The sequence below is a fragment of the Maniola jurtina genome, chromosome Z (assembly GCF_905333055.1).
Source record: "Maniola jurtina chromosome Z, ilManJurt1.1, whole genome shotgun sequence".
In the NCBI taxonomy this organism is placed as follows: Eukaryota; Metazoa; Arthropoda; class Insecta; order Lepidoptera; family Nymphalidae; genus Maniola; species Maniola jurtina.
In genome coordinates this window covers 12,366,185-12,372,265 of record NC_060058.1, presented here as the reverse complement: position 1 = coordinate 12,372,265, position 6,081 = coordinate 12,366,185, and the positions used below count along the sequence as shown (strand labels likewise).

General features: G+C 36.7%; 1 protein-coding gene across 1 annotated transcript in view; it reads left to right on the top strand.

Moving 5' to 3' along the window:
* The window catches only part of LOC123880049 (carboxyl-terminal PDZ ligand of neuronal nitric oxide synthase protein), a 163,325-nt gene that overhangs the window by 85,597 nt on the left and 71,647 nt on the right, over positions 1–6,081 (top strand). The window lies entirely within an intron of this gene.

The following is a 6,081-nucleotide window of genomic DNA, read 5'->3' as shown; positions in this document are numbered from 1 at the left end:
CACGCACCGAGGAACTGAGAACCTCCACCTATTTTGAAGTCGGTTAAAAAAGAAATTAAGAAAAAGATCCAGGCTATTTGTGCCCGACGGAAGTTAAAATGTTAATTAATAAATTCCACTCTATTCATTCACCACTTGGGATCAACTTTACGACTTTCTAACTTCTTAATTATTCTTTCAAAACAACGTTGAGGCGGTTCGATGCAGAACTTTTAGCTTTCAATCCGCCCAAGACTTTTTATTGGAAAGTCTAGGGACTAATTTGGAAGGTATCTACTGACGCGCAGAATTTTTAGGGTTCCGTACCTCAAAAGGAAAAACGAAACCCTTAGAGGATCACTTTGTTGTCTGTCTGTCTGTCTTTCTTTCTGAGTCAAACGGGACTGGTAGTGTCAATAAGAGGTAGAAATGTTTGGTCTAGTGGGAGGCTACGGCAGTGGCTAGTTACCACTCTACCGGCATAGCTGTGACGCCAAGCGATTTAGCATCCCGGTGCGATGCCGCGTAGAACCAGACCAGGGGTATGGGCTTTCAGGTTACGCCGCTACCATCTCAGACTGCATCTTCACTTACCACCAGGTGAGATCGCAGTCAAGGACTAACTTGTATAGATATTTTTAAAAATATTACAAAAAAATAGGGGCGCTGACTGCACGGCCACTTTTACATTCCACCCTAATATGACGTTTTTATTCGCTTTCTTGGGATTTTGAATAATAATCTGGCTTTGTAAACCCTCTGTGCAAAATTTCAGCTTTCTTGGTCCAATGGTTTGGGTTGGCGTTGATGATTCAGTAAGTGAATGGGCGTGACCCATTGCTGTTTTTAACCGACTTCAAAAAAAGGAGGAGGTTCTCAATTTGTCGGAATCTTTTTTTTTTATATATATTTATTATTATTATATGAAGATTCGCTTGCAAGAATTCTGCTAGATGAGGCAGTAGCCTAAAAACTTACATTCATTGGTCCCAAAGGAGGCATGAAAAACTGTTATCGCAACCTTATAAAATATGCAAATAGGAAAATGTTGTTCTGGGCAACAATGTTGGTTCTTTATGTGATAATTTTATTTAAAACGTAGATACCTAGTATTACAATATGTAGGTATGTTGACGGTATCATGTCCATCAGCAGGGGTTTATTGCCATGAATTTTCTGTCTGTCTGCCTATATGCTATGTTTTATGTAAATTGTAAAGAGCTCATGTTAAAAGAGAGAAATCTAATTTCCTCTCGATATATTTTATAGAACCTTTTTGTTTTTATTTTCTTACTGGTATAAGAAAGGTCTACCTAATGAGGTAAAACAACGCGAGACGCAAAAGGGATGCTTTTTAATCATGTTCAGCCATCGAGTTACACGTAGGTATGAGAGAAGACAGCGCTTGGACAGATACACAATTTTAGCAAAGCTATCACTTTAGCGCAGAGCACAGGCTCTAGAGTTGTTAGTATAACTAAATAACTATACTAAATAGCACGTATATTCCAGTGCATACAGAACTTACTAATAAGCAAGATCTGTATGTACTGGAATATACGTGTCCCTCAATAAAGTGCAACTGCAAAAAGTAGTGAAACTAGACTAGACCAAAAATTATTGTTGACAAAAAAATAGAGAAAAATACTAAAATATTTCAACTTTTTATGATATATTAAGATTTTTATTATACTCTATGTATAAAAAAAATATTTCCTCCAAAGTATTGGACAAAAATACTTCCAATCAAAGATGACGATCAAATAACAAATAGCTCGCAATATTTATAACTTAAACATGTTTTTTTTTGTAATAAAAGTTTTTTTATCTTTTTCAACATTTCTTCCTATTTTTGTCGATTAAATTAATGATCCAGTTTCACCCCTTTTTTCACCACTTTATCGAGGGACACATTGTATAGTTGCAGCCAACAGCTCTAATCTACATAGCTAAGGTTAAGCAGATTTTTGATTATACGTGATGATATCTTACTTGCCACCAAGTCTTAATTAAATGTGACAGACTCAAAACAGAAGTATAAAAAGATTTAAATAACACAGAGATTTCATAGCGCTAGTGGAACTTCTGTGTAATTAGTTCTTAAGTACACAATTTGTGGGAATCACTCTAACATTTTTTGACCCACTGGTCCAGCTAGGTAGAGGAAAAAATTGTGCCTGTCACCTCCCTTGCGAGGGTAAAATTGCTGTTAGACCCCGGATAGTTCACTCTGGCCCATATGACGGGTCGTGAGCAGGTCAGGCTATTTTTAAGAGGGGTCTCTCCGTCACTCGCTCCATACAAACGTAGTTCCAATTTCATTTGATTATTAAGCAACCAAAATGCATGAAATTTTGCAAACATATTCTAGAAACTAATATCTATGCCTGTGGTGTTTTAGAATTTTCTAAAAATATGTAGTTTTAAAATTACAGGGGCTCAAAGATTTGTATGTAAATTTTTAAGACCGCGTAACTTTGAAACCGAATATTTTAACAGAAATCTGGAAAACCACAGGCATAGATATTAGTTTCTAGAATATATCTGCAAAATTTTATGGACTTTGGTTGCTTAATATTCAAATGAAATTGGAACTACGATTGTATGGAGCAAGTGACGGAGAGAGCCCTGTTAAAGATAAATTATTATGACAGCACGCGCGGGTGATCAAAGCGATCGGCTAATTACGATAGTTGGAAATTTATCGGTCTTTGTAAAAGATTCCTTTTACAAAGTGAGGAAGAGCTTGAAGTATTTTTATTAAAAACCCGGTTTTGTGATGTGCATCTTAATTTACAATACAAACATACCCATACAATAATAAGTCTATGCATACATATCAGCCGAGGCGAGGTTTACCGACCTCATTCTTGTGATAGGCACCCGCTGGTATTTGAATGTCGGTTGATGCTAGAATTCCGATATACCTACGTTTAATATCGCTGCTATAATGCTGCTATATTTCATTTGCATTGAGGAAATAGTTCATGGATGAACGTTATTAGGTACTTATTAATCTGCATGCCTGAGACGCCTGGAAGTTATCTGTCAATCCGTAAGTGACCAGCTCGGTGGACTATTAGCCTAACCCTTCTTATACTGGGCGGATACTCGAGCTCAGTAAGTATGGTTTAATGATGATGAATATGATGATTAGACAGCGGAATATACCTATGTATCAAATCAAAAGGAGTACAATTGTACCTACTTTGAATAAATGATTTTGACTTTGACTTTGACTATGTGCTGCAAAGTATATGCGAGCTTTAGAGCCAGTTGACAGTTCCCCATTTCCAACCCTTCAAATTAATGGTGTAAATACCTGTGGCTGCATTGGATCTATTTACCTGGACACTACCATCGCTGCATCATTAGTTAAATTCTTGAAAAGCAGGCAACGCATTTATGGTTCCTTTGGTGCTGCAAATGCATCATGGGTGGCAGTAATCATTTAAGAGCAGGTGACTCGCGTGCTTATTCACTCGCTGTTTTTATAAAAAATATAAGGAAGCGCAATTATTTACTATCGATTGAGTAATCGGATCGTATGAAATACTTTTAACCTTTACGGAAATGATCAACTAACACCTGCGTCCGTGCACGGCAAATCCATAAATGTTCATATCAATTTATTAATATCATAAAGCTTACAATTGTTTATACTAAACACCCATATAAGGATTTAATAATAATAATCAATTTATAAATATTATAGGCATTATAAACTATCTATCTATGGGCAAACTTCCATTGACATCTAAGGCTGCATCGTCATTCATTGCAGGCAAGAAATAAAATGTTACGGTGATCTAATATTCAGTTTCAAAGTAACACGGTTTCATGAATTTACATACTTTTTAAACCAGTGTAATTTTAAAACTAGTTATTTTTACGAAAAACTGGTAAATAAACCACAGGCATAGAAAATATTAGTTTTTGCAACGTGTCAACTAAATTAAAAACTATCGAGTTTGATTTGTTCACATTCAAATGAGAACCAAAGTACGTTTGTGTTTAGCGAGTAGAGATTCCTCCGTTATACTGGCTTCCCACGGTTCTGCTGATTGTAGGTAAAGCAGGGCTGACGATCACGGACAGACACGCACCGCGCACAAGGCTTGGACGATGACGGTGACGTGTCTGTGCTACGGACGATACTCTTCCCGTGGTGCGTTGGGTTGGCTGGCTAGTCCGCACCGGTCCGCAATATCACGCACCGTGGGAAGGCGGAATTAAAGTTACCTACAGCACCTCTCCTTCATGTTGGTTTTTTAGTCAGATAGAACAGAAATACCGATAGAACACCGGTCATAATCTGATAATAATCGCTAGCCTTACGTGGAAGCATTACTGAAGTTAGCGCGTTATTAGCTTAGGTTATTTTATTAGTTTACTTATAACGGCTCGCGGCGGTCAAACTGGGATAGGTTCACGTACAACTTTTAGTACAAAACTTAAATATGGGGTCTCGTTTTGGTCATTTCCAAATTATTATTTGTTTTATCGTTCAGATAGTTTCCCATTTATTTTATTAGCTTTTGTCCTCATTTTGTCCACGTTGACATACTTATACAATTTACCAGCTTCACCTGCGTGGATTAAAAATTAATAAAGTCCAATAGAATGGAATATTTTTTTTTGTTCTGAATACGAACTTAGACAAAGTTCTTTCGAATCCTCTGTAATATCAGGCCCTACGGAATGCCCTAGACCACTTATCTATCAATACGATTAAAATAGACTCAAAAATAATCAGTACTTAGGTACCTGCCTATATAATAGCAATAATACTTGCAAGCAAATGATTTTACGTAGGTACAGAGATAAATTGCATCCCTAAGAAGGACATAGGCTAATTTTTGTCCCGGAAAATCAAAGAATTCGCACGGGATTTAAAAAAAATTAAATTCACTCCGAAAAAGTCGCGGTCGCTGGCATCATCTAAGATAGTGTTGATATAGGATGCTTTCCTGAGGCGGATAAAGGCTACGTTTTATCCTGGAAAATCAAAATTCACACGGGATTAAGAAACTGAGACTAACACGGTAAAAGTAGCAGACATCACAGGGCTCTCTCCGTCACTTACTCCATACAATCGTAGTTCCAATTTCATTTGAATTAATGCAACCAAAGTCCATGAAATTTTGCAGACATATTCTCGAAACTAATATCTCTGCCTGTGGTGTTTTAGATTTTTCTAAAAATATGTAGTTTCAAAATTACAGGAGCTCAAAGATTTGTATGTGAATTTTGAAGACCGCGTTACTTTGAAACCGAATATTTTAACAGAAATCTGGAAAACCACAGGCATAGATATTAGTTTCTAGAATATGTCTGCAAAATTTCATGGACTTTGGTCGCTTAGTTATATTCAAATGAAATTGGAACTACGTTTGTATGGAGCGAGTGACGGAGAGACACCTCTTAACTATATAAATAGTAACTAACTAGTGAAGTAGGTAGGTACTTAGTATCTTCCACACATGTAGGTAGAACTGTTCACTACAAACCGCAGATATTAGATCCATTGTGTCTGTGATTGCAGCTCAGTGGTACTCAGCTCAATCATGTTGCACCATTACTAGACCTTACAGTATATTGTTACAGTCTGTCATAATACATGGATATATCATGAATTATATTATACTTACATACCTATACATGAAGTTTATATCAGTGACTGAGATCGGTGAATTTATATGAGGACATTATGGGAAGACGTGCAGGTCTTCTAAAGATTTTTTCTCCACCGTTATAGCAAGTGACATTTAATTGCTTACAAGTGTAAATTAAAAATGTTTAACACCCCCGACAAGTGAAGGTTACAGTAACTAGAAAAGAGCTGATAACTTTCAAACGGCTGAACCGATTTTCTTGGATTATATTTAAGAACACTCTCGATCAAGCCACCTTTCAAACAAAAAAAACTAAATTAAAATCGGTTCATTAGTTTAGAAGCTACGATGCCACAGACAGATACACATGTCAAACTTATAACACCCCTCTTTTTGGGTCGGGGATTAAAAATGCTAACAACTCCGAAAACTTAGATGTGCATGCCCGATATTGAACTGGGAGTCCCCTAATTGAATACCGACCTTC